This window comes from Varanus komodoensis, unplaced genomic scaffold (assembly GCF_004798865.1).
Source record: "Varanus komodoensis strain SLA01 unplaced genomic scaffold, ASM479886v1 scaffold14_1, whole genome shotgun sequence".
In the NCBI taxonomy this organism is placed as follows: domain Eukaryota; kingdom Metazoa; phylum Chordata; class Lepidosauria; order Squamata; family Varanidae; genus Varanus; species Varanus komodoensis.
This window is the reverse complement of record NW_025335438.1, coordinates 17,056,182-17,064,333: the sequence shown is the minus strand read 5'-3', so window position 1 is coordinate 17,064,333 and position 8,152 is coordinate 17,056,182.

Genomic DNA, 8,152 nt, shown 5'->3' with positions numbered 1-8,152 from the left:
TTCCAGTTTCCCAGAACTCCTTATTAGGTTTGATCTTAAAAGGAGGTACTAAGCTCGCTCGGTCCTCCTCGTGGGCTCTGTCGCGGTCTTTCCGTCGCCCTCAGAGGCTTTCCCTAAGTATTCTAATAGTTCTACAGAAATGTTTTGAACGGGGCTGTTCAGGGATTCTCGCTTCAGGTGAAGAGGTACGAAAAGAGGAAAATCAAGCAGCTTGTCCTCTCTCTCTCTTTCTCTCTCTCTCTCTCTCTCTCTCTCTTGCTGGAATTCAGAGATTAGAAATAAGAAAGCCGACTATCAAAGCAATGCGGTTGCACATGCCCATTGCGAATTGCTGAAACTTTCTCTCTTTAGCATGCCCTGAAAAGCAATCGTAGGTAAGTTTCCTGTTCGCCAAGTCTTCTCCTGTTTAATAAACTGCAATAAATGTCTTTGAATAAATGTCTTCTAGGATAACTGAGTTCCTGTAACTTCAAGGCTGTGGCTGCGTCGGAAGTCCAACAGCTTCAGTTTTATTGTTTTTGCTTCCAAAAAACAGGATTGCAATGTGCAATTGAACATTTCTTCCCTGTGGATTATTATTTTGTTTTTTATATTCTTGTTAGGATGTGGCCCGATTCACTCTCTGCAGCTTGGAATAGTTCATTTTTCTCTTGGTGCTTTATTCTGTCTGAGTGTTTTCAGGGCAGCATTCACTTTATAATATTGTAGATTCTTCATCACTGGGCTCCTCTTCAAAGGAGCCTGTCATCCTTGGATCTTTCTGTATCGTATACTGTTCTGTATGTTCTTTCCACCTTCTTTTTATTTTATCCTGGTTATCTAGTATGTTCCCCTGTTTCAGCTTTCCTAACCCATGTACGAATTATGTGCATTCTTGGATCTTCCATAAGACATCTGTTTCCCACCCATCCCTTTTTAGTTGTTTTCTTCCATTTCTTTGCACTGGATATTGTAATAGTTCCTTTTATTTCTATGTGATAGTCTCTGAAAAGTTTCATTCAGGTTCTGACCCTGTTTCTGTCACCTTTTTTCATTCTTTCCCAAAAATGTCACTGGTTTCAATCCATAGCTTTTCTGTTTGACAGTTTGTTTGTTTGTTTAGTAAACTTCTATGCCACCCCATTCACCGAAGCCTCAGGGCGGCTTGCAACAATTAAGCATATAAAAACAATATAATTGGAAACGTCCTGGCCAAAGATATGAAATCAGTAAATAAGCTAACAATTAAAATGATGTGTAAATTGATTTGAATTGATTTCAGTGATGCACATTTGCTATTAATGCAAACTTAAAATTTCTCAGGAATTTTGTTTAAATTGTATTTTGGCACTATGCTTCTGTTAGTGATCTTTTTAGCTTTACTGTGATTTTTTAATATTAGTAGCTCATGCTTGCTACCACAATCTGCTCCTAGTTTTGTTCTGGAAGTAAGAATACATGTTCTCTGTCTATAACTTCCATTTACATAGGCTAATTGATTTCTTTGTTGGCTGTCTGTCCACATGTCTGGTCTGACCAGTTGGCTGAAGTATGCATTTGCAATAAATAGACTGTAGGCTTCACAGAATTCTGTGAGTGTCTCTCCCAGGTCATTGCTGGGAGCTTCACTGCTGACCCTCCAGGTCAAATTCTCTCACAACATTTGATTCTGTTTTATTTATTAATTGTCTTGCAATCACTATGATTACTAGTATATGTTGATAATTGATTTCCTCTTGAACACCTGAATAATATTTTCAAATTCTTCTTCAGTATCTCTTGCTGGATGATAGACTTGAATGATGGTTATGTTGCTAAATTTTCTAAGAATTCTAACTGATATGGAACTTAGTATTACAGCCCCTTACTGCCTCTGCCATCTCTTGCCTCAGAATTAGAGCTACTGTGGTTCATCCGAGTTTGTCATCTCCTGAGTAAAGCACTTGGTTTTTGTCTGACTGAAAATGTCCCATTCCAGCCCATTTTAGTTTCCTCATACCAAGTACCGTGAAATTTCTCTGTTCTTTTTCTGACCTTACAATTTCCAGTTTACTGTTCCTCATGTTGCATGTTCCATTTCTATGTGTTGAACTGTACCAGACGTTTCTTTTGCCTCTGTGTGTGTCAGCCACTAGACTTCCACTTCCCTTTGGCTTTGATCTAGTTGTGTACTATCCATACTTATCTTTTCCTGTTCCTCAGTAACTCCTTGAAAGCATTCTGACCTAGCATCTTCTGGCACTATCCTTTGTTGCTTTTGGTTTATTTCATCATAGAGCTTTCAAGGTAAAACTATTCAGAAGTGGTTACCATTGCCTTTTTTCACAGAGTTGGACTGAGCATCACTGCTGTTGTCTGCAAAAGATTGTTGGCCAGTGTCACCTTTCATACTACTGCAGTCCAGTAGCTGTGCTTCTCCACTCCCATTTCTCTTCTGCTAATGTGACTATAACTCCTGAAGAGGATGGATGCATCTTAGTCTTTCAGGCTACTGAGGGAGTCTGGCTTCCTGGCAGCATTACTGTTCGCTTGTTTGATATGCTTAAACCCCTTCATCATCTTAACATGTGCATCCAAGAGGCAGTTTTCAACAAGAAAGAAATCCAATAATTCCTGGCATGCCACAGAAAGTGAATGAATGCTTGGAGTTGTGGCACTTTTCTCCTGTCTTAAAAGAACTCACCTTAAAAGATTTTAATTTGAGGTTAAGATACTGAAGAAATCTTGAGCATATGGAAGAATATGGAAAAAGTTTCTAGGTTTATGTTATGCATGTTTATGCCCCTGTGCTTTTGCATCACCGACATCATTGTTTTTATTTTAGTGTTCTTTTATTTCTGTAGCTATTTCATAAATTTAGCAATAATCCATTTTGTTAATCTCTTAAAGACTGAAATGTCTTTGGTGAATTATGTATATACCATTTCCATATAGAATGAGATGAGAATCCAAACTACTGAATTGGTAGACTTAACATAGTCCGAGGTAGGAGCAGCCCCTGCTCAAACTAGGACCTCCAAACTTCCTTCCTTCCTTCTAGCCCATCTAGCCAAAGACTGTGCAGTTTACAAGTGCCTGTGACATTGGGTCAAAAGACAATTGGGAAGTATTTGAGTTATCCCTGCTGCAACCAGAAGTGATCCACTTTTACTTGGAAATAAGTTTTGTTAATGGGGCTACTACAAGAAAATGTACTTAATACATGAGGCTGTCTTTTACTATCGCAAAAACAAGACATCCATACAAGAAACCTGGCTAGTGGAGGATGCTATCCTTATTTTAAATTATTTTTTATTCTGTTTTGCTGCAGTTTTTATGTTTTCTTTTCAGAGTGAATTAGACACCAATAAATCAAGTATACATAGATCCTATTATTTTTAGCATCACTTGGGTGTTTTATTAAGAATTCTAGAGTATTTTGAGTATTTATTTGCTGATGCAGCCAATTTTGGACTATACCTTTATAGTGCCTGGACATAGTTGGGTGTGGATATTGGCAAACTGATTTCAAGGAAATATTTTAGCATTTTATGAGTTTTCATGCTTGACATACAACATATTCCTTCCATACTGAAAAAAGGTCAATATCGTGGGGATAAGTCTGCGTTCTGGAGCCAAAATGTACTGGTTTTCCTAAGGCCAACAGCAAGTTAAGCGTTCAGCTAAGGATTTTATAGTTAAACCTCTTATAGCAGTGGTTCCCAAACTGTTTTCCACTGAACTCTAGGGTTCTGCAAAAGCCCCCTAGAGATTCTGCAAAAAAAATCTCGAAAAAGAATTTTAAAACGGATTTAAAAATAAAATCACACTAGGCCAACTATTTGATTGTCAGTTGGCATCCAGGCAGCAAACAAGGAGATGCATCACACCCTTTGTTTCCTAGGACTATTGCATAGTGTTGGGAATAATCAAAAGAATTCATTTGGCATATTTCCATATAATTGCTTTATTCATTCATTATATTTTTTTGTTTTTGTTTTTATATAATTTTACTGTACTTGTTACTGTTTTATTGTTTTAATTCTATGTTGTAAGCCGTCCCAAGATGCCGAGGCATGTGGTGACGGCATATAAAAGTTTTAAATAAATAAAAATAAATATTTAAAATGTTTTCTCTTTATTTCCAAACCTACTATGTTATGCAAAGTACTCAGGCAATAGGAGCAGATGAAAGAAGGAAAAAGGTTGTGGGTTCACAATGCTTACTAAAAATTGAGGATACAGTTGGGGTTCCATGGGGAAAAAATGGTCTTCAGAAAGGCTGCATGATTGAAAAAGTTTGGAACCTCTGGCATAGAGAGCAATCCTATGCTCTCTAGTGAACATCTACAGGGTTACTGGATTTTCAGAGCCCCAGATCCAAGGCCAGAAAAGAGCTTTGACCACAGATCAGGAATCCATACTTGCATCTGTGCCCTGCCCCCCCCCCCCCCCCCCCCCCCCATACACACATATACACACACACAGAGCTAGTGTAGATAGAAACATTCTGGCTGCCTCTGAGGTCTGAAGACCTTGGGAAAATGGAGGAGGCCAGCACTTCTAGTGTATAACATGGCAGCGCCTCAGTCTCTTTATCTCCCCACCTCCCCATAACATACCAAATTTAGACTGATGAAATTGACTGTATAGCTATTTTCCAAGTGAGTAGAGCAGAGACAAACTTTGCTGTTGCGCTCTTCTCACTCTGCACCTGATGCCCATAATCCTCCGAGTTCATAGTGTTATGAGCAGCAACTTGGATTGTGCCCTTAGTTGCAAATTCATGTGAAAAACTCATTCCATTTAATTCAGTTAGTTTATTTCTTTTCTGTACCTCCCATTAGCTCTCTGAGCCATTTACAAGGCAAAGCCTAAAGCCATTGAATACCGTAACATAGTAAAACATAGAAACATAAATTTAAAAGAATGAAACCAAAGTAGCAGCCAAAGTAAAAGCTAGCAGCAGTGTGAAGATCTTAAAACACACTAATACATTTACTTACAGAATGATTATTTATTTATTTATTTTATTAAAACATGATTAATTTGTGATCCAACCTAGGAATACAATACCATTTATTTTAGTAATACACCTGTGACATTTTACCTTATAAAGCACTCCTGTGCAGGAAATAATGTATATATCATGTATACGTTATCATATCATAATATATATAGATCATGTATACATTATTAGGTGCAGTAAGCACATGTATTTTGTTCATTGCATCTGCCAAAACCTATGTATACTGTTCTGCACCCAGAGGTTTCACTAGTTCTTACATGGAAATACTTTATTTCTTCCCTAGTGACATAGCTCCACAGTGCCCTCTAGAGGTCCAGTTTGGTTGGCTCCTTCTGGTCAACGTGAACAGCCTTTTCTCACTTTTTTTGGCCTCAAAAAAGCCACCAGAAATTTGATCCTTTAAATTTTTAATAGATTGACTATATCAAATCATCTGGGCTTTCAGGATGTAAATTTGTAGCATCAAAAGATAAGTAATTTTGATTTACTGGGTATATCACCAACATCAGAGATGAAGACTGTAGTCACATTACCGGAGAAAATAACCATCTCTGCACAGGGGCTGGCATTTCCATAAAAGGCCTAATGCAGCCCTTCTAGATTATTCCATACATTATCTAGCTAATGCTGTCTCAGACAGCCTGCTCTGCAGTATAATTTGCATATGCTGTGGAGTATCTAAGTCAATAACATGCTACTAGATTAAATTGACATTATTTTGGAATTGCATGTGTGGGCTCTAAGATCACTGCAGATGGGGACTGCAGCCAAGAAATTAAAAGACGTTTGCTCCTTGTGAGGAAAGTTATGGCAAATCTAGACAGCATACCAAAAAGCAGAGACATCACCCTGCCGACAAAAGTTCATATAGTCAAGGCTATGGTTTTCCCAGTTGCAATGTATGACTGTGAAAGCTGGACCATAAGGAAGGCTGAGTGCCGAAGGATTGAGGCCTTTGAATTGTGGTGCTGGAGGAGACTCCTGCGAATCCCTTGGACTGCAAGGAGATCAAACCAGTCAGTCTTGGAGGAGCTCAACCCTGACTGCTCTTTAGAAGGCCAAATACTGAAGTTGAAATTCAAATACTTTGTCCACCTAATGAGAAGGAAGGACTCACTGGAGAAGAGCCTAATGCTGGGAACAATTGATGGCAAAAGAAGACTGGAGGAATGAGGTGGCTAGATGGAGTCATTGAAGCAGTTGGTGTGAGCTTAAGTGGACTCCGGGGGATGGTGGAGGACAGGAAGGCCTGGCGGAATGTTGTCCATGGGGTCATGATGGGTCGGATACGACTTCATGACTAACAACATAACTGTTGCCTTCCCCTTTCTTTTTTCCCAAAGTAACCTCTTTTTTTATTTAGATGTGCTTCTCCTACTAAACTCGTCATCATGTGAAAGAGGTATGGTAGCCAAGTTACCACTAGTGATTTTTTTAAAGGTTTGTTAAGGTCTATGATTTGGACCTCTCAGAAAGAAAGAACCTTCTTTTTTCCTAGGTCTGAACTGCATATAGGGTCCTTTGTAAATGGGCTCAAAGACTCAAAGCAGCTGGAAAGGCTAGGGTCTGTCCTGACTAACAACCACGTATCAGAAATTGTTTTTGGGGAAGCCCTTGAAAAGAAGTGGCCTATCAGAAGGAAAATTGACCCTCCTCCCAGTCCCATAACATAAATCCGTCACACAAACTTGCCCTTCTGCTCCAATTTGTCAATAGCTGGCCTTCTGGGATCAAAGCTGCATGTAGAACCCATTGTAGCAGTTTTCCACCATTCCAGTTAATGTTTGTGTTACTGTTTTGTTATAGAATTATTTCTATATCTGGAGATAATAAAGGAGAAACTCCCTTTCAAAAATTATTGGATTATATTCTGCCTTTCTTCCTCTTTCAAGGAAGTCAAAGAGAAGGTTAGCCCTCTCTCCATTTTATTCTTACAATGACAACTATCTGCCAAAACCTATGCATACTGTTCTGCACCCAGAGGCTGCACTAGTTCTTACATTAGGCTTATATTAGTAATATAATGTATATTACATTAGGTAGGTTAGGATGAGAGGCAGTGACTAGACCAAAGTCACCCAGTGAGCTCTGGCAGAGTGGGGACTATAACAGAAGTCTCCTGAGTCCCAGTCCAGTGCTCTAACCACTACACCACTCTTGCTCTCAGTGTGCTCTCCAGTGCTTTATTAATCAATTACAAAATCTGAAACCTGACCCAGGAACAAATCTGCAGCTGTGTGGTTCCCTCACCAGAAGAGCTACATCTCCCAACAAGAGCTGAGCTGTTGTCTCTTGCACTAGCCACAGCTTCTGGACCAACCCAGAGTGCTTTAGTTATTGGGCAGGGTAGAAATGTAATAATATAAATAATTTAAGCATATCTCCATGTAGTTAAACTATCACTTAAGAACCAAGTTTGCCCAGTGACCTAACAACAATAATTTGTGCTATAATAACCTCAAGGAGTTTGCTCTCTAGAGCATTTTAGGAATCTATCACTGTACAATCATCCTGTTTGTGCTTGCTATATATAATTCCCTTTGCCATGGAAACTTATGAGGTAGACAGGACGTACATAGTATATGCATTTGTGTATAACATTTGTTGTTACATTAAAAATTAGGAATGAACAGTGAGGACAAATAAGAGAAACTAAGCCAAAGCAAAATTTCATGCAATTTCTAATAGATAGCTTCCAGCTCATCTAGTCCTGAATCTCAGGGCTACAGTGTAATTGCTGTATAACACTGACCTTGGAAGTTTTATACAGTCAGTCTAGGAAAATGATAATCTAAGCTTGTCTTCAAACCTGGTTGCCTCTAGATTTGTCAGACTACTGAACAATAAGAAAAAGGGAGAAGCAGGGGCCACAATGGAACAGGCCTACCAGCTGTGCATTGTTCACCTCTCCTCTGTAGGGAGTTTTACAGTCTTCCTATATCCCAGCCTAAGCAGAATTCTGATGTTTGCTGGATGTAAAGAAAAGCCTTTCCAGTAAACCTTAATTAGTAGGCAGGCTTAGATGGGAAAAAATATTTCTTTAGCTATCTTGTTCCTAAAGTTGAAAGATAATAAGCAGCACTTTGAACTGGGCCTGGAAACTAACAGAACACTAGTGAAGCTGTTGCTTCAGGGGCCAGTCCTGATAAATAGTGCCAGTGAAAA